General features: G+C 42.8%; 1 non-coding gene across 1 annotated transcript; it reads right to left on the bottom strand.

Annotated features, from left to right (window-relative positions):
- Window positions 1-4,539: 4,539 nt before the first annotated feature.
- Trnaa-cgc (transfer RNA alanine (anticodon CGC)) lies at window positions 4,540-4,612 on the bottom strand. Its single transcript has one exon. It is a non-coding gene; the product is annotated as a tRNA-Ala (tRNA).
- Window positions 4,613-21,661: the final 17,049 nt, after the last annotated feature.

Below are 21,661 nucleotides of genomic sequence, written 5' to 3' on the forward strand. Positions count from 1 at the left end.
CACACCAGCGGTCACATTTGCACAATGACGTCATATCACATGAGCTTCGGTACTTCGTCACCGATTTTCAGGAACTTGTAGATTACTTTGATGGATATCCAAAATTAAGCCTAAACGCTATGCTCATAAGCTACATTCCACATGTCCACATTTATGTTCGCCAGGATTGAAATAGGAGCAAGGACAGAACGGTAATAAATTAAAAAGGTCAATGTTCGAACTCACTCATAAAATCACTTCATCCAGTGCCTTAACCACGCGTTTCTTGACAGCCTCATAGTTCCATTTTACAAAACAACGCAATACATCGGCATGCTCGTCAAAAACGAGGACACACAACATTGCCGACAGACTTTGAGCGACTGAACCACGAAGCAGCGTCTGGATTCCTCTTACACCCTCGGTATCTCTCGCTCGGACCGGACCGCTAACTGGAACACTCCCTTCTACACTGAAGCGCCAAAGAAACTGCAATAGGCATGCGTATTCAAATACAGAGATGTGTAAACAGGCAGAATATGGCACTGCGGTCAGCAACGGCTATATAAAACATCAAGTTTCTGGCGCAGTTGTCAGATAGGTTATTGCTGTTTCACTGGAAGGTTGTCAAGATTGAAGTGAGTTTGAACGCCTTGTTATAGTCGGCGCACGAGCGATGGGCACAGCATCTTCGAGGTAGCGATGACGTGGGGATTTTCCTGTACGACCGTATCATAAGCGTACCGTGAATATCAGAAATACGGCAAAACGTCATATCTCTGACATCGCTCCTGCCGGAAAAAAGATCCTGCAAGGACGGGACTAACGACGACTGAAGAAAATCGTTCAACATGTCAGAAGTGCAAACCTTTCACAAATTGCTGCAGATTTCAATGCTGGGCCATCAACAAGTGTCAGCGTGCGAACCAATCAAGGAAACATCATGATATGGGCTTACGAAGCGGAAGATCCACTCGTGTACCCTTGATTACTGCAAGATACAAAGCTTTACGCCTCGCCTGGGCCCGTCAACACGGACAATGGACCGTTGATTACTAGAAGCATGTTGCCTAATCGGACGAACCTAGTTTGTTACTGTATCGAGCGGATGGACGTGTACGGTAATGGAGGCAACCTCAGGAATCCATGGACCCTGCATGTCAGCAGGCGAATGTTTAAGCTGATGGAGGTTCTCAAATGTGTGTGAATTCCTAAGGAACAAACCGATGAGGTCATCGGTCCCCACACTTACACACTACTTCAACTAACTTATGCTACGAACTACACACACACACACATGCCTGAGGGAGGACACTAACCTCGAGAGGGAGGGGCCGCGTAGTCCGTGACATGGCGCCTCAAACCTCGTGGCCACTCGGCGCAGCTGTTTTCAAAAGGCGCCCTCTCTGTATATTGCGTGATTAATAACTTCTTCTGTTGCAATCATATGACGTCTTGAAATTTTTCCTACTGTTAATCTGTGTGACAATAACATCACATCTTAATTTTATTTTCGTATCTTGTTATATTTGACTGTAATGATTTTTTCGATTGAATCTTTAGTGGATCCTATCATTTGACTGTCTCAGGTGCTATTGCTGTATCTCTGAATAAAAATGGTTCAAATGGCTCTAAGCACTATCGGACTTAACATCTGAGCTCATCAGTCCCCTAGTCTTGGAACTACTTAAACCGAACTAACCTAAGCACATCACACACATCCATGCCCGAGGCAGGATTCGAACCTGCGACCGTAGCAGCAGCCCGGTTCCGGACTGAAGGGCCTAGAACCGCTCGGCGACAACGGCAGGTTGTATCTTTGAAAATTCCATAAACAGCACTGTAATAATTTGGCTCACCGTCATTAACTATAATACCAAATATGGCGCAGTATTATGTCCATTCTGCCTTATATCTGATTGTTATGTTGTAATGATTGTTTTCGTCAGAAGATACTTTTATTTAAAAATCTCGCGAAGTATGAAAGAAAATTTTAGTGACGCCTCTACAATAAGTTTTTATGTCGAGATATATTTATTCGTCAAATATCAGATTTTTATATCTCTGCTCCCAGACAACGTCGGTTCATGTGGAAACTGCTTATTCAAATTTTCTCAGGTTTTGTAGTCTTACATTTACTTCATTCTACATTGTTCTCTGAACAAATTATTAAATTCTAACAATATTTTATTTCTCAAACGTGAAAGTCGATGGCGGAATGTTGTTGTTGTTGTTGTGGTCTTCAGTCCTGAGACTGGTTTGATGCAACTCTCCATGCTACCCCATCCTGTGCAAGTTTCTTCATCTCCCAGTACCTACTGCAACCTATATCCTTCTGAATCTGCTTAGTGTATTCATCTCTTGGTGTCCCTCTACGATTTTTAGCCTCCACGCTGCCCTCCAATGCTAAATTTGTGATCCCTTGATGCCTCAGAACATGTCCTACCAACCGGTCCCTTCTTCTCGTCAAGTTGTGCCACAAATTCCTCTTCTCCCCAATTCTATTCAATACCTCCTCATTAGTTATGTGATCTACCCATCTAATCTTCAGCATTTTTCTGTAGTACCACATTTCGAAAGCTTCTATTCTCCTTTTGTCTAAACTATTTATCGTCCACGTTTCACTTCCATACATGGCTACACTCCATACAAATACTTTCAGAAACGACTTCCTGACATTTAAATCTATACTCGATGTTAAACAAATTTTCTTCTTCAGAAACGCTTTCTTTGCCATTGCCAGTCTACATTTTATATCTTCTCTACTTCGACCATGATGAGTTATTTTGCTCCCCAAATAGCAAAACTCCTTTACTTCTTTAAGTGTCTCATTTTCTAATCTAATTCCCTCAGCATCACCCGATTTAATTCGACTACATCCCATTATCCTCGTTTTGCTTTTGTTGATGTTCATCTTATATCCTCCTTTCAAGACACTGTCCATTCCGTTCAACTGCTCTTCCAAGTCCTTTGCTGTCTCTGACAGAATTACAATGTCATCGGCGAACCTCAAAATTTTTATTTCTTCTCCATGGATTTTAATACCTACTCCGAATTTTTCTTTTGTTTCCTTTACTGCTTGCTCAATATACAGATTGAATAACATCGAGGATAGGCTACAACCCTGTCTCTCACCCTTCCCAACCACTGCTTCCCTTTCATGCCCCTCGACTCTTATAACGGCCATCTGGTTTCTGTACAAATTGTAAATAGCCTTTCGCTTCCTGTATTTTACCCCTGCCACATTTAGAATTTGGAAGAGAGTATTCCAGTCAACATTGTCAAAAGCTTTCTACAAATGCTAGAAACGTAGGCTTGCCTTTCCTTAATCTTTCTTCTACGATAAGTCGTACGGTCAGTATTGCCTCACGTGTTCCAATATTTTTACGGATTCCAAACTGATCTTCCCGGAGATCGGATTCTACCAGTTTTTCCATTCGTCTGTACAGAATTCGTGTTAGTATTTTGCAGATGTGACTTATTAAACTGATAGTTCGGTAATTTTCACATCTGTCAACACCTGCTTTCTTTGGAATTGGAATTATTATATTCTTCTTGAAGTCTGAAGGTACTTCGCCTGTCTCATACATCTTCCTCACCAGATGGTAGAGTTTTGTCAGGACTAGCTCTCCCAAGGCCGTCAGTAGTTCTAATGGAATGTTGTCTACTCCCGGGGCCTTGTTTCGCCTCAGGTCTTTCAGTGTTCTGTCAAACTCTTCACGCAGTATTGCATCTCCCATATCATCTTCATCTACATTCTCTTCCATTTCTATAATATTGTCCTCAAGTACATCGCCCTTGTATAGACCCTCTATATACTCCTTCCATCTTTCTGCTTTCCGTTCTTTGGTTAGAACTGGGTTTCCATCTGAGCTCTTGATATTCATAGAAGTGGCTCTCTTATCCCCAAAGGTCTCTTTAATTTTCCTGTAGGCAGTATCTATCTTACCCCTAGTGAAATAAGCCTCTACATCCTTACATTTGTTCTCTAGCCATCCCTGCTTAGCCATTTTGCACTTCCTGTCGATCTCATTTTTGAGACGTTTGTATTCCTTTTTGCCTGCTTCATTTACTGCGTTTTTATATTTTCTCCTTTCATCAATTAAATTCAATATTTCTTCTGTTACCCAAGGATTTATACTAGCCCTCGTCTTTTTACCTACTTGATCCTCTGCTGCCTTCACTACTTCATCCCTCAGAGCTACCCATTCTTCTTCTACTGTACTTCTTTCTCCCACTGCTGTCAATTGTTCCCTTATGCTCTCCCTGAAACTCTGTACAACCTCTAGGTTAGTCAGCTTATCCAGGTCCCATATCCTTAAATTCCCACCTCTTTGCAGTTTCTTCAATTTTAATCTGCAGTTCATAACCAATATATTGTGAGAGGAGGAGGAGGAGATTTAGTGTTTAACGTCCCGTCGACAACGAGGTCATTAGAGACGGAGCGCAAGCTCGGGTTAGGGAAGTATGGGGAAGGAAATCGGCCGTGCCCTTTCAAAGGATCCATCCCGGCATTTGCCTGAAGCGATTTAGGGAAATCACGGAAAACCTAAATCAGGATGGCGGGAGACGGGATTGAACCGTCGTCCTCCCGAATGCGAGTCCAGTGTGCTAACCACTGCGCCACCTCGCTCGGTAATATATTGTGGTCAGAGTCCACATCTGCCCCTGGAAATGTCTTACAATTTAAAACCTGGTTCCTAAATCTCTGTCTTACCATTATATAGTCTACCTGATTCCTTTTAATATCTCCGGGATTCTTCCATGTATACAACCTTCTTTTATAATTCTTGAACCAAGTGTTAGCTATGATTAAGTTATGCTCTGTGCAAAATTCTACCAGACGGCTTCCTCTGTCATTTCTTAGCCCCAATCCATATTCACCTACTATGTTTCCTTCTCTCCCTTTTCCTACACTCGAATTCCAGTCACCCACGACTATTAAATTTTCGTCTCCCTTCACTACCTGAATAATTTCCTTTATCTCATCATACATTTCGTCCATTTCTTCATCATCTGCAGAGCTAGTTGGCATATAAACTTGTACTACTGTAGTAGGCGTGGGCTTCGTGTCTATCTTGGCCACAATAATGCGTTCACTATGCTGTTTGTAGTAGCTTACCCGCACGCCTATTTTTTATTCATTATTAAACCTACTCCTGCATTACCTCTATTTGATTTTGTATTTATAACCCTGTATTCACCTGACCAAAAGTCGTGGTCCTCCTGCCACCGAACTTCACTAATTCCCACTATATCTATCTGTAACGTATCCATTCCCCTTTTAAATTTTCTAACCTACCTGCTCGATTAAGGGATCTGACATTCCACGCTCCGATCCGTAGAACACCAGTTTTCTTTCTCCTGATAACAACGTCCTCTTGCATAGTCCCCGCCCGGAGATCCTAATGGGGGACTATTTTACCTCTGGAATATTTTACCCAAGAGGACGCCATCATCATTTAACCATGTAACCTCCCCCTCACTTATCGACCTTAATGACAGTGAAAAATTAAACCGCGTGTACCTAATGGAAGTTTGGGAAAAGCAATCGTCACCGAGGTTAATTTGTCGGTAAAGAGGGAGGAAAGGGTTACATCTAAATGAAAGGAAAAATGCTAATGAAACTGGTGGAAATTAATTTTGAAAAAGGGGTAAAGTTAATAAAGAGAGTAAATGTGCGGCCGTTACGTTAACAATCAACTAGCGGTAATTAGATATTTGAGATTTGGGGGAAATTACGGTCGCCAGTCCTAAGAGCAATTACTATAGTAACTGAAAAAGAAAGATTATTACACATATAATTAGCACTAGAAGCGTGGCAACTGAAGGTTGACAAGTGTAGTGTGAAAACTGAAAGTTTGTCAGAAGTAATAAATTTCGCTACACTCTGACTTAATTTAGCAAAAGAATTAATAAAACCGGAAAATCGAAAGTTAATTTAGTGACTGAAGTTAATAGTGAGCTTTCTTTCTGAAGCACATCGAAATTCAGTAAAATACAGTTAGTCTTGGACTACCTCAACAATCATTTCAAAAGCTACTTGAATCTCCGCAATTTAGAAATAAGAGATTTAACTTTGAACTTGAATTTAATGATTCTGAACAATTAACAATAGTAAAATTTAGTACGTACCAAGCTGAGCTGCAGTCACAGGTAAGCTAAAATATGGTAACAAAACTAGCACTCTTAATTTGTGCTTGTGTAATCGAAGTATTGTAGCCAGCTATGAATACTTTAACTGAACTTTGAAATTAAAGTAGTGATATGGAATGATTGTATTTTAATGCTGGCGTCTGAATTAGAACGACACTCGGGTTCATTCCGGAAAAGGAAGGGACCCTGCTTGGTAATACAATTGGGACAATGAGCAACAAAGGTTCATGCTAAGTAGCTGTAATTTTGTGATGCAACAATTTTAAAAGCTTGAAAAGCTGAGGTCTGCCATACACTTCTAAAACTTTACGTGCTTCCAGTCTTCCTTGTTGGTTGATTGAAGGTTTGAAGCCGTCGATCGAGGAGGTGGCGACAGTCACTCATTGTCGGCCGTCGCTGTTGCAGAAGCTGGATGTTGGCGCGCCTTCTTCTCGACGCGGTCACCAGACGAAACGGGCTCTTGATGTGCGCCAGCTAATGCTTCCCGTCCGCGACACCATGTCAGAAACTATCATCGCAAGTCGAGCGCAATTACATGCTGCCAAACCCCGAAAGCGCGGCAACTCGCGGGAGCTTCACACAACACACCTGCTCCACTCGCTCCTCCAGCCAGACTCCCTCTGCTCTGCCCGCGGTCCACGCGGCAGAGTTAACACTACCAAAGATCCTACACGTTTTGGTTCTCCACACGACCTATCGATGTATCCGTTCGATAGCATAGTTTTCCCTAGGCCAGACCCAGCGTAAAAATACAAATAATATTTACGAAACAAACCAATTATACATCGACATAAATGCATAAATATACATGTACAAATAGTAAAACAATTACAATATGTAATGACACAGAAATGTCATATATTCAGGTAACAAAAATAAGGAAAACAAATTTATAGTACAATAGATGGAAATAGGAGGATATGCATTTCCGGCGTTACAACCATACAGTAAAGCTGCATGCCCTCGGTAAAAATTACGGCTGTAGTTTCCCCTTGCTTTCAGCCGTTCGCATTACCAGCACAGCAAGGCCGTTTTGGTTATTGTAACAAGGCCAGATCAGTCAATCATCCAGACTGTTGTCCCTCTTCAGGAACCATACGTTTGTCTGGCCTCTCAACAGATACCCCTCCATTGTGGTTGCACCTACGGTACGGCCATCTGTATTGCAGAGGCATTCAAGCCTCCCCACCAACGGCAAGGTCCATGGTTCATGGGGTGGATGGGGGAATAACAATATTAAAAGTATAGAGTGCCGCTCACCACATAGAGGAGGCGTTGAGTCGCAAACAGATGTAATGTAAAGAATGCTACACATTTGCTTTAGACCAAGAAAAAAGTCCTTCTTTATAAGAAGAAAACACATACACTCACACAAACACACACACTCACACAAGCGCCTTCTCTGCGTCTCATATTATTAATAACTTTTTCGGTTCCGAACGTTTCGCCTCTGTAATTCTTCTTGTTGTGCGTCCATATTAGAAGAACATCTCATCTTAATTTTACTTTCGTATCTAATTATTTATGCTTGTTATGATCCTTTCAGTGGAATGCTGAGGTGGCTCTACCGCCTGAAGTGTCTTTTGTATTATTGCTGTATCTTCAAAAAGACCATTAACAGTACTGTATTTTGGTACATCGTCATTAATTATTATATCAAATATAGTGCAGTGTTATCTCCAGTCTGCCTTTCATCTAATTATGACTATCAAATAGTTTTTATAGGTTATTGCGGTTAAAACTTACCTTAACTTAGAAATCTCGAAAAATATTGAAGAAAATTTCACCAAACCTTCTACATTAAATTTTTATGTCGAAGTATTCTCCAAATTTCAGCTTCTTATCACTTCTCCCTGCCGCTTGTAACGATTTCAAGAATTCTGTAAAGTTTGGAAGGTAGGAGACGAGGTACTGGCAGAAGTAAAGCTGTGAGGACCGGACGTGAGTCGTGCTTTCGTAGCTCAGATGGTAGAGCATTTGCCCGCGAAAGGCAAAGGTCCCGAGATCGAGTCTCGGTCGGACACACAGGTTTAATCTGCCAGGAAGTTTTAATTTCAAGAAACTTCTATTATTGTGGAAACTGCTTACCCACTCATTCTCAGACGTTGTAAGTCTTATATCTACATCATTATGCACTGTTCTATGACAAAATTGTTAAATTCAAACAATATTTATATTCTCAAACTATGAGAAATACTGGACTGCAAACAATATGTGAAAAGTATAGATTGTTACTCACCACATAGAGGAGACGAAAGTCGCAGTCTGACGCAGTGAAAAGAAAGCTGAACTTTTACTTTCAGCCAAAAAACTCTTCTTCACAAGCACTACACGTTCGTGTGGGTCATGCTTCGGTATCGGTTTTCTGTTTCTGAAGAAGGACCTTTCTCCGAAAGATAAAACTTCAGCATTCATTTCGTTGTGTCTGTTTGCTACTCAACGTATTCTCTATGTGGCGAGTAGCAAGATTTAATTTATGTGTTATGTAATTTTTCATTGCTTTCCCTGTCGGTACACGGGCAAGGCAGTATAACGTTCAGGCAGAGTAGGTGAAGTCCTTCTTCCTCTCTCCATGTAGCTCAGTCATTCTAACAATGCAGCCAAAAGCACTTGATTCCCCGTACACACCCAAAGCTGTAACATCTACAAGGTTTCATAATGGAAACCAATACTCGTGAACGTTTACGAGGGACGATCAGAATGCAGCGCACAATAATTTTTTTCCCCTGGTATTGCAGCTGGAATGTTGAAATTTCGTGACGATGTGATATCAGGTTTGCACTACAGAGGGTGTTTTTTTATGACGTGTATACTACCGGCACCTTGTGAAGAACAGCGACGTACAGTTCGATATTTGTGGGCCAAAAGGCACAAACAGAGTGAAATTCACAGGAACGTCCGTGGCGAGTATGGGGATGACTGTATGGACAGCAGCAATGTCTCTAGGTGGTGTGCGTTCTTCCAAGAAGGTCCCATAAACCTTAGTGATTCTTCACGCGCCGGGCGGCGGTAACAGCTGCAATCCCGTTGAATGTTGGAACCACTGAGACAGCAATTTTGACCGACCGGCATGTGTAATTGAGAATCTTATCGCAGCAGTTCAATTTCGTAAAGTTAGAGCCCTTTGGGTTCTTAAGAACCTGACAGACAATCACAAGGGCCATCGATCGATGACAGGCTGGGATCACTTACATTAGCGCGTCACGCCACAGAAGGACTTTGACTTCCTAAAAGTCGCCCGAAAGCAATCAGGAATGTGTGGGTGGAAACATGCTGATTCCCTAGTACGAAAAAAATTCATAGTGACTTAGTCTGGCAGGAAAGTGCTTGTGACAGTGTTCTGGGATATACATGGTGTGTTACTGGTGGACTTTGCTGAACACGGGACCACTGTGAATGCTGCAGGCCTACATTAAAACTTCGGTTACGCTGCGTCGTGACCTTCGTTGCAAACGACACAGTATTATTGGTGACGGTGTCAAAATTGTTAACGGCGATGCTCGCCTCCCGGGTTGCTGCCTCTCTTCGTGAGAAAATCACCAAATTTGTGTGGGAGTTGTTCCAGCATCCACCGTACAGACCGACAGTTGCGCCGCCGTACTTTCATCTGTTTCGTCCCGTGAAGAAACTCCTGCTCGGTTAACGCTTTGTGTCAGATGCAGAAGTGAAATGAGCAGATGGCTATACGGTACTGCAAACAATACGGACTTCTACAAACAGGGAATATTGAAACTGGTACCAAGATCAGAGAAATGTTTTGAGAACATTGGCGATTACGTAGAAAAATAGATAAAAGATGTAAGTTAATTTGTGATATTTTGTTTTTGTTATTGGACAACCGAGGGGAAACAGATTTTGAGCAGAGAGAACCTGACATCTAACATAACAATCGCATTAATACTAAAATATGCGAGTACGCAAGAAAGAGACCAACAAGATCTACCAAACAGCGATAAAACGAACGAAGCGGGGAATCGAGCTGTATAGATCACCTTTAAAAACCTTTACCAACAGAGAAATCCTAAAAGAAACAGCAGACTGCAGTGCACGCCTATCTAAAAGTTATGAAATGTGATACAGACGACTTGAGTTGATCTATATAGCTCGTCTTCAAAGACCTATACCGGTACAGAACTCCTTCTAAGAAACACCACTACACATCAAGCCAAACACCGAAGAACAAACTCCGATGACACCCGTTATCGACAATCTAAGTTGGTGTTTATGTCTAAACTTGCCATGCTGATACCAAAATGTAAATTCTAAAGGAAATGTCAGTAGGCAAGCAAGGAAAAATCAGGAAAACTAACGAAGTGCAGTATGGTCAACATTAGTTCAGGTATATAATACAATGTGAAACGGAAAAACTACAACTTACACATTAGCGAAATAAAAACTGGATTCATTCAAAAAAAAAAATAAAACTTACCTGACACGGAATAAAATTTAAGAAGAAACAAACATAGCACAGAAGTAAAAGAAGAGATACACACGTAACGTAAATAAGAAATGCAGTGTACACCTGTTACTAAGGCAACAAAAGATACTATGTAATATCAGCCCACTTAACTGCTTCGAATCGTAAACTCGTAACGCCACACACGACGTCGCGTCTCAAAGCAGGAAATTGGAGCCACACACTACAGTTGACCCGTTGTTTGCCTACCTTGCTCAGATGTAAGGAGAGAGGAGTTCGTTATCAGATGAGTTGTTGTGGCTGTTTCTTCGACTGCGGCGTCCACCGTTACCAGCAGGTACCACAGCCGCGCGTCCCTTGATACCAACTCGCGAGTTGCTAATGAGACGTTCCGCCTAACTCCACCCGCGCTTGCATACTCAGTCTCAATAACTGCAGCACGTCTCCCAGCAACGGACGTTACGCTCCTCGCAACAATGCAAAGAACGAAATATGTTTTCACGCTGAATCCGACACAAGAAGATGACATCAGCATTACACTACCAAATAGCTGAATAAGACTACTTTTTATCGTCTTGGACACCGTCTTAATCCAACATTTATAGCGTATTTAAGGAGGAGGAGTCAATATCTTTGACGGAAGCAGTATAGAGTAGTTAGAATAAAACATTCCACGTGACATGCACAACTTTTTATTGTTTACAGAGTTTCTGTCGGTTACAAAAGTAAGCTATTATTTCTCGAGTTCGCGTTCCACTTCCTATGGGTTTATTTATCGATCGTCATTTATGTTTGACATACCAGTTGTGAAGTTGTGTCTGAGTTTATGTAACTGAATTTTTTTACTGAGACTGTGACAGTGTTTTACTCAGTATTCTGCAGATAAGTATTCGTCAAATACATGCGTCTTAGGGCGTGGACCTATAAAGCAAATATACCGGTAAGAAGTTTTGACCGTAATAGGCAAAAGGGACAAGCAGCCAGAGCAGAAACAGCAAACTTGTACCTTCAAGACACCAGCATGCGCAGACGTAGAAGGGCAGTAATGGGACCACGCTTAAAAAGCTGTACATACGTGGCCTCGTCTGTGTACACAGCACTGTATGTTTACACGCCCATTTTGCGGTAACCATTCCTGTGTCTATAGATGATGCCATTTATGAACGGATTTCTAAGCATGATCCTACACTGAAGAGCCAAAGAAACTGATATACGTGTCTAATATTGTGTACGGTCCCCGCGAGCACGCAGAAGTGATGCATCACGAGGTGGCATGGACTCGACTAATGTCTGAAGTAGTGCTGGATGTAACCATGAATCCTGTAGAGCTGTCCATAAATCGTTAAGAGTACGAGGGGGTGGACAGGACGTTGCAAGCCATCCCACATATGCTCAATAATGTTCATGTCTGGGGAGCTTGGCGGCTATCAGAAGTGTTTAACCTCAGACATCACAGAGGAGCGCTGAGGCATTCCATAGATTCGGTGCTGCACAGCCACGTGCCAAACACCAACCGCCGCCTGGGAGCGGTGTGAGCCAGCTCTGAACACAGTCTGCCACCTTGCTAACACTCCGACTGCACCTGCTGACAACATACACTGAAGAGCCAACGAAACTGGTACACCTGCCTAATATCGTGCAGGGCTCCAGCGAGCAGGCATAAGTGCAGCAACACAACGAGGCATGGACTCGACTATGTCTGAGCTAGTGCTGGAGGGAAGTGACACCATGAATCGTGCAGGGCTGTTCACAAATCCGTAAGGGTACGATTGGGTGGAGATCTCTTCTGAACAGCACCTTGCAAGGAATCCCAGATATGCCCAACAATTTTCATATCTTGGGAGTTTGTTGGCCAGCGGAAGTGTATAAACTCAGAAGAGTGTTCCTGGAGACACTCTTCAGCAATTCTGGATGTGTGGGGTGTCACATTGTCCTGCTGGAAATGGCCAAGTCAGTCGGGATGCACATGGACGTGAACTGATGCAGGTGATCAGACAGGATGCTTACGTACGTGTCACCTGTCAGGTACGTACCTAGACATATCAGCGGTTCCGTATCAGTCCAGCTGCACACGACACACGCCATTACAGAGTTTCCACAAGCTTGAACAGTTTCCCATACATAGAACAGCCGAGTCATCCAGCTTCCATTCGACCTTCAAAAAAATGGTTCAAATGGCTCTGAGCACTATGGGACTCAACATCGGTGGTCATCAGTCCCCTAGAACTTAGAACTACTTAAACCTAACTAACCTAAGGACATCACACACATCCATGCCCGAGGCAGGATTCGAACCTGCGACCGTAGCGGCCACGCGGTTCCAGACTGTAGCGCCTAGAACCGCTCGGCCACTCCGGCCGGCCTTGATGTTTCGTTGAGTGGTTCGCACATTGACACTCGTTGATGGCCCAGCATTGAAATCTGCAGGAATTTACGGAAGAGTTGCAGTTCTAACACGTTCAACGATTCTCTTCAGTTTTGGCTCAAATGGCTCTGAGCACTATGGGACTCAACATCTTAGGTCATAAGTCCCCTAGAACTTAGAACTACTTAAACCTAACTAACCTAAGGACATCACACACACACATGCCCGAGGCAGGATTCGAACCTGCGACCGTAGCAGTCCCGCTCTCTTCAGTTTTCGTTGGTCCCATTCTTGCAGGATCTTTTCGGGCCACAGCTAAGACGGAGTTTTGATGTTGTACCAGATTCCTTGTACAGTAAATGGTCGTGCCGTAAAATCACCACTTCATTGCTACCTCTGATATACTGTGTCCCATCGCTCGTGCGCCAGCTATAACATCACGTTCAAACTCACTTAAATTTTGGTAACTTCATCTACATCTACATGGATACTCTGCACATCACATATAAATGCCTGGCAGAGGGTTCATCGAACTACCTTTACAATTCCAATCTCGTATAGCGCGCGGGAAGAATGAACACCTATATCGTTCCGTACGAGCTCTGATTTCCCTTATTTTATCTTGGTGATCGTTCCTTCCTATGTAGGTCGGTGTCAACAAAATATTTTCGCATTCGGAGGAGAAAGTTGGTGATTGGAATTTCGTGAGAAGATTCGTCGCAACGAAAAACGGCTTTCTTTTAATGATGTCAATCCCAAATCCTGTATCATTTCTGTGACATTCTCTCCCACATTTCGCGATAACACAAAACGTGCTGCCTTTCTTTGAACTTTTTCGATGTACTCAGTCAGTCCTATCTGGTAAGGATCCCACCCCGTGCAACAGTATTCTAAAAGTGGACGGACAAGCGTAGTGTAGGCAGTCTCCATTGCCACTGTAGCAGCTGTAACCGATCACAACCGCGCCAGACACTTGTCTTATATCGGCGTTGCCAACCGCAGTGCTGTATTCTGCCTGGTCATATATCTCTGTATTTGAGTACGCAGTTTCTTTGGAGCTTCGGTGTATTACTGTCCTTCTACGTCTGCCGATGTTGCGGTGTCTACTCTGGCATCTTTGCTTTTCTTGTCCCTTTTGATTATTACTTTCAAACTTTCTTACCGCTGTAATTTGCCTTATATGTAGATTCGCAGCATATCTCGCACGTTTTTGATGAATGCTTATTTGCAAAACGCTACGTAAATTTTCCCTTACAACGTTTTTTATATTACTTATTTCTTCGTAATAGAGGTGTGTGATAGGGCAATGTTCCCTTTTCGTATTAATGTTATTGTTTTTCCCTTTCTTTGTAGATAATCTGATGATGCCCAAAAGGCTGAAACGCGTTATTAATCAATCATTATTTAGAAACGAAGACTGTTTACTATCTGAAATAATTCGTAAGTATGGCTGTACCTACCAGCCAATGGAGTGGAAAAGATTTTAGTCATAAATGCTGTTTACTGATGAAATCAGTTTTACTTGTGACGGAATCAGCACAAGTCTTTACTGACGTCGGCGGTCCTGCGAAAATCCACGCTTCTACGTTACGTGTGTTGTACGATATGATACTCAGTCAGTTGGTTGGGCTTTTTTGACACCACATCGTCTTACAGGCCTTCGTTCTCTGTGTCGCCCTTAAAACCAGTTTCCAGTATTACTGGAAAGGTTGCCTTTGTGTAAAAGAATGGGTATGTTCTTTCAGTTCGACGTTGGCCTCTGCACATTCTAGTTGCCGAGTGACACAGTGTCTGAACGTAACACTCACAGGAAGAGGGATCGACACAAATAGTCACACTCCCGATAGTATCCATTTAAATTTTTTGCTGTGGGGACGGTTGAAAGGTGAAGTCTAGAAAGACAAAAATGAACCCAAGGGACGAGATGATCGTTCGGATCCTAAATAGTGCTACCCTCATAAGAGAACGCCAAGACGATGTCAGAAGAAGAACATTTGTTGTTGTCCAGAGGATGCGAATTTCCATTGAAGTCGGTGGTGAAATTTATGCAAATCGACTTTGAACTTGATCCTTCGACTTTTATCGCCGGCTTCTGTGGGAATTTGTCTCGGTGACACTATAACAGTTATTTCTATAAACAAGTAAAATTGAACAAAAGTAGTATGTTGCATTTACTCGAGTTAATCTATGCTACCACATTTACTATTCCCCCTGGAATGCCCTATAGCGTATTAAATATCCTGTATGTGTAGTAACAAGTATAGTTTGAGGTACTGGTTTACACTCAAAGTGCTTCATAAAATCTCTGCGTAACTTCAACTGAGTACTCAAAAATGGTTCAAATGGCTCTCAGCACTATGGGACTTAACATCTATGGTCATCAGTCCCCTAGGACTTAGAACTACTTAAAGCTAACTAACCTAAGGACATCACACACATCCATGCCCGAGGCAGGATTCGAACCTGCAACCGCAGCGGTCACGCGGTTCCAGACTGAAGCGCCTAGAATCGCACGGCCACACAGGCCGGCAACTGAATACTATACGCCATAATTTGGCCTCTAAATTTCCTCCTTGCGTCATGAAGAATTTTGTTAGGTTGTTTGTTGGTCTATGACACACACTAAAATTCAAGCAAAGATAAGGTTTCCAGCAAGTTATGCTCTTAAGGCCTTGTCGTAAATGTCTGAGAGGAAGTGCCCGTAGATACCCTGCCTGATGAAAAGAATGCGCATACCTGTTAGACACGCCGACTGATATTGGAGGCTATCATATTTAGGAGGGTAAGCAAACTAAATGATATCCAGCGTTTGTGTGAACGAGATAGACAAGAATTTATGCAATCGATTTGTTGAAAGTGAAGTGCCTCTGGTATTTCTGATGGCCCTAAACTATTGCCCCTTCCCCTTCAATTCTGAGCATTCTTGAAATATCTTGACCGGGCTAATGTACTGCGAGAAAGGACGCGAGTCCATGCGGTGCTCCGTCAAATGCCTCTGCTGCCGCTTATCTTTATTTTCTATTCCTTTGTAAACAAATACACTGAACAGCCAAAGAAACTGCTACACCTGACTAATATCGTTTAGGGCCCCAATGAGCACGCAGAATTTCCGCAACACGACTTGGCATGGACTCGACTGATGTCGGACGTAGTGCTGGAGGTAACTGACATCATCCACTGCAGTCTCCTGTCTCTCTGTATCTCCTCCATGTCCGAACAACATCACTTTGGTTCACTCCGAGACGCCTGGACACATCCCTTGTTGAGAGCCCTTCCTGGCAGAAAATAACAATGCGGACGCGATCGAACTGCGGTATTGACCGTCTAGGCATGATTGAACTGCAGAAAACACGAGCCGTGTACCTCCTTCCTGGTGGAATGACTGGAACTGATCGGCTGTCAGATTCCCTCCGTCTGTTCATGCATGACTGTTCACATCTTTGGGCTGTCTGAACAGTCAAAGGGACTGTGTCTGTGATACAATATTCGTATTCAACACCTATCTTACGGAGTTCTCGAAACTGGGGTGATGCAAAACTTTTTTTGCACTACTGCAGTGGATGACCATTACCTACGGATTATGGTTCGGGAGAACCCTGACACCAACGCCACCATGTTGAATAATGCTTTTCGTGCAGCGGCAGAACGTCGTGTTAAAACTCACTGTGCACATAGGCCGCATGATGCGCAACTTCACTTCCGACGTCCATCTCGAAGTCCATCTTCTCAACCACGACACCATGCAGCGCGGTACAGAAGGGTCCAGCAACATGCCGAATGGACCGCTCAGGATTGGCATCACGTTCTCTTCACCGATGAGTGTAGCATATTCCTTCTACCAGACAATCGTCGGACACGTGTTTGGAGGCAATCCGGTCAGGCTGAACGCCTTAGACACACTGTGCAGCGAGTGCAGCAAGGTGGAGGTTGCCTGATGTTTTGGGTTGGCATTACGTGGGGCCGACGTACTCCGCTGGTGGTCATGGAAGGCGCCGTAACGGCTGTACGATACGTGAATACCATCCCCCGTCCGCTAGTGCAACCATATCGGCAGCATGCCTTGATGAACTTGTGGGTAGTATGTCACAACGAATATAGGCATGCATCAATGTAAGAGGACTTGCTACTGGATATTAGAGGTACCGCTGTGTACAGCAGTCTTGACCACCACCTCTGAAGGTCTCGCTGTATGATGGTACAACATGCAATATGTGGTTTTCGTGAGCAATAAATAGGGCGGAATTGATGTTTATGTTGATCTCTATTTCAATTTTCTGTACAGATTTCGGAACTCTCGGAACCGAAGTCATATAAAATTTTTTTTGATGTCTGTACTTATGACTAGGAGGGCTCGCTCGCTATCATTTACAAAGGGTAATAGTAGAGAATTTTATTACATACTAGCACCTAATCATACAAACAATCAAAGTTAGCCACGTTAATATGGTGCTTTAATTCCAACTGATTATTCAACGTGAACTGCGCGTTTTCTTTTTTATGTCTAAATATTTCCACTGTCTCTCATACATTCAAAATTTGTTTTTTTCTTTCTTGTGAAGTATTTTTTTAATTTTCTGATGGGCTTGTGATGCTGTGCCCCTCATCGCGTAAGGGCACTGTTAATTTAAAGCGGGGATTATTTAAGTTAAGGTGTTCCTGATATCTTATTCGAAATGAGCTGCCCATTTGTCCTATATATTTCTTAGGTCAATCATTGCATGTAATGTAGTTTACACCCGCTTCATTATATTTCTTCACCATAGCTTTTTCCTTGTGTCTGTGCTTTCTGCCTGTATTTGAAAATGTAAAATACGCTGAAATAATGTTTTTGGATCTCATACGTCTGCCAGTGTTGGCGAATATTGCACCGAGACATGGTATTCTGCAAAAAAACAGAGACTTCTCTTGTCTGCTCGATTGGTCTAAGCGTTATAAAATCTGCATCTGATACGCCATGGAAAGAAGATTTCTCTTTTTCAGTATACTTCTCTTAATTGCCCTAACAAATTCTGGATCGTAAACCTTTTGATACGCTGCATACCGTATAACCTCATATTCAGCCACTTGAGCTCCTCTGGTAAGGAGCACTTCATACATACTATTGAACATGGCTCGGAATGCTGCGGATTTATATTTCATTTAGTGACATGACTGCCTGTGTAAGACAATATCTGTCGTGGTTGGCTTTCGGTAAATATCGAAGCCTGTATTTCCGTTTTTTTTGCGGTCACTTGGAGATCCAAAAACGGTAAGATGTTATTCTCAACGCACTGCCCTGTGAACTGTATTAATTTGGTTCAAGATATTTCGATCCCGAAGAAACTGGTCATTTTCAACATTATTACCATCATATAATATGAAAACTTCGTTAACATACCTACTCCATAAAATTAATTTCCCAGTATGATGGGGGAATTTTGTCATAAATTCTTGCTCTTTACCTTTCGTGCTCCATAACATTGACGACATTCACTAAATAGTAACTTTTGACTAGGAGCGATGGGTACGCCTATGACCTTTTAACATTGTGATTATATTTTAGTCATTTCTTTACTAATTTTAATATCGGTAAAAAGTGGTGACATTGTAATTTGGTTTTAGCACGTAGGTTCAACTGATGATGCGGCTTAAAGCCGCAAAGCCGGTCGCGCTTTAATAAACAACAATTTTACCAGCTGTGAGCGGAATTCTTGCTGACATCATGCCTTTCAACATCTGCCCTTGCACGTAATATAAAACTGTTTAAGTATTCACAAATTCTGACTTGCATATTCACTTCAGTGTTAACATGAGAATGTAATCATATATAAATAGTAGTAATCGGAGCTAGCTACTAGGCTGACTGCAATTACTTCTGTTGTAAGTGATATGAGACCATGAGTATGCGTACACTGAAATTACAGGCGGAAATTAATCTTAAACGATGTTTCAACACAAGAGGAAAATGTCTCACTCAAAATGCCACAGTGAGACTTAAGCCGGTACAAAAGGAGGCAGAGGGGCATCATGTTGTCAGTGGAGAAGCACTGACATCAGAATTGGTGGGTTACGAGAGCTCAGTGCCTTTAAACGTGACGTTAGTCATTGGATATCACATGACTAAGCAATCCTTCACGTTACTCGTACTACAATCCTTTCAAAGCTGCCGAAGTCGACTGTTAGTAATTTGACTGTAAAATGGAAAGGCGAAAGGAGAGCCACATCTAAATCAGGAGCAGAGATATTTCGTACACTGGCAGGCGGGCACCGCCGAGTATTGTGAAGGGTGGTTGTAAAATGTTGCCTGAAATCAGCTGAAGGAATGACTCGAGAGTTCCGTAGTGCTAGCACAATGACTGCGCGCAGCAGGCAGATATAATGAACAGGGTTAAATTGTCGTGCAGCCCCTCACAAGCCACACCTTGTTGTATTCAGTGTTAAGCGAAGCTCGAGGTTGCGCAAAGAGCTACGCCACAGCTCAGTGGATGATTGCAAACGAGTGATTTGGGATGATGAATCACGCTACACACCGTGCCAATCCGATTAAACGGACTGGTTTTCACGAATACCTCGAGAACATTACCAGACATGGTGCATTATGTCACCAGTGAGCTACAGGGGTGGTCGTGTTGGGTATAGGGGTGTTTTTCTAGTTTAGGATGTGCCCACCTTACCGCGATCAAGGAAACGCTGAATGTGAAAGGATATGAAAAAATTTTACGGCATTGTGTACAGTGTACAGTAGAAAAACAGTTCGGAGGCATTGAGTGTTTATTTCAGCCTGAAAATACACTGTGTCACAAAACAGCATCTGTGAGGGAATCGTTCGTGGACAGCAACAATCCTGAAATGGACTGGCCTGCCCAGCGTCCCAATTTGAACCAAATGGAACACCTTTGGAATGAGTTAGACTTTGCTCCAGACCCCAGTGTCCACCATCGCTTCATTGCGTACGTTAAAGTTTACTCCAAGTTTCTCTCGTCATTCATGTAGAAGATGTAGACTTTTGTGAACTGCTAAGAATTTTTTTGAAAGGGGCTACAGTTCCTGTGTGGTGGTTTGTGTCCTCTAAAAATGGTTCAAATGACTCAATGAGTGCAAAGCGACTGCGTGCATGCCACACACATCCATGCCCGAGGCAGCATAAGAACCTGCGACCGTAGCGGCCGCGCGGCTCCAGACTGTAGCGCCTAGAACCGCTCGGCCACCTAGGCCGGCCGTGTCCTCTACAAACCATACACGAGAGAGTACCGAAAGAAACAGAATTTATTTCTTTACAATTTATTTAATCTACTTTCAACGAATAGCCTTCAGTGCCTTTTAAAGTACTCTCCATTGGCATTAAACACCTATCAAGTTTTTTTTCAATTTGTACGAAACATAAAATCGTCTTAAGTGAAGCCCGACAGCACCTCTGCCATTTTTTCCACCTCAATAACGTCGGTAAAAAGGTTTCCTGTCGTGTCTTTTTTTGAAAATACTCCCAAGGGACTGGGTGTGATGTCTAATAGTATGAGACATGGTGTCAAGTAAGTGTTGGTGAAAAACTGGTTCACAGACATGGCTTAGCGAGACGCGGAATTATCGATGTGGGATGGCAGTCAACCAGCCGGTACACATCGAGGCTCTTCCACCGCAAATTCTTGCCCAGTTTTATTCAAATTATGCAGGCGGAAAGGATGATTAACTATCTGACCCACTGAATCATACTGTAACAGACGACTCATCTCGCATCGGAAAACCTAATCAGCACTGTTTTCACGCTTGGCTTCACTTGACGAGCTTTTTGGGCTCGAAACAAACTTCAAATTTTCCACTGGCTTGATTTTTGCTTCGTTTCACGATCTTAACCATAGCACATAGATTCGTCAGCAGTGGTGACCTTGGAAAATAAGTTTTCATCATTTCAAAGCGCATAGTGCTTCCATGCGACATTGACTTTACTCAGCAGTCAGAAGTTGAGCCATAAATTTAGAAGACACTATTTTCATTCACAAATATTCCGATAAAATTCACAGCACTGAAATCCAAGTCAATTCAGATAGCTCCACAACTATTTCAGTTGTCCTTCGTCGATTTTCCAAGTTGATTTTACCACTTTTCACAACATCTTCGTGGGTTCCAGGGCGTGGAGGGACTACCAGAATGAACTCTGTCATCAGTTGACATTTCAACCATATTGAAACGGGAAAACCATTCAAACACTTCCGCTTTCTCCATTGAACCATAATTGCACGACTTTTTATGACATTTCAACATTGTCTCTCTCTCAGTTTATCCTAGGAAGAAGCCAAGCTCTACGGCCGTGCTCTATTCACGAATATGGGCCATTACAAAACGAGGAGCACTCACACTAACTGTCACAAAAAAAAAATCCACACAAGCCAAATAAAACGTTCTCTAGCGACGACACTTGCTTTGACGATCACGACTGGAAGCTCCAAACGCTCCTAGGGACGGAACTCGCCACTATATAAACTCTGCCCAAATTGATTGTATACGAGTATTTCTACATTTCCAGACAGGCTTCTAATCAAACTGCGTGTCTAAGAATATGCTGGATACGTGATTTCCCGTGAGACGGGTCACAGTTCGTAGTAATGGACGGAAAGTCATAGAGTAAAGCAGAAGTCATATCTCGTGGTCCCCAAGGAAGTGTTATAGGCCCTCTGCTGTCTTTATCAGTATAAACGATTTAGGAGACAATGTGAGCAGCAGACTTTTTGCAGTTACCGGAGTGGTTTAAAGTCTAATACAAACATGAG

The sequence above is a fragment of the Schistocerca cancellata genome, chromosome 8 (genome assembly GCF_023864275.1).
Source record: "Schistocerca cancellata isolate TAMUIC-IGC-003103 chromosome 8, iqSchCanc2.1, whole genome shotgun sequence".
NCBI classification, from domain to species: Eukaryota; Metazoa; Arthropoda; class Insecta; order Orthoptera; family Acrididae; genus Schistocerca; species Schistocerca cancellata.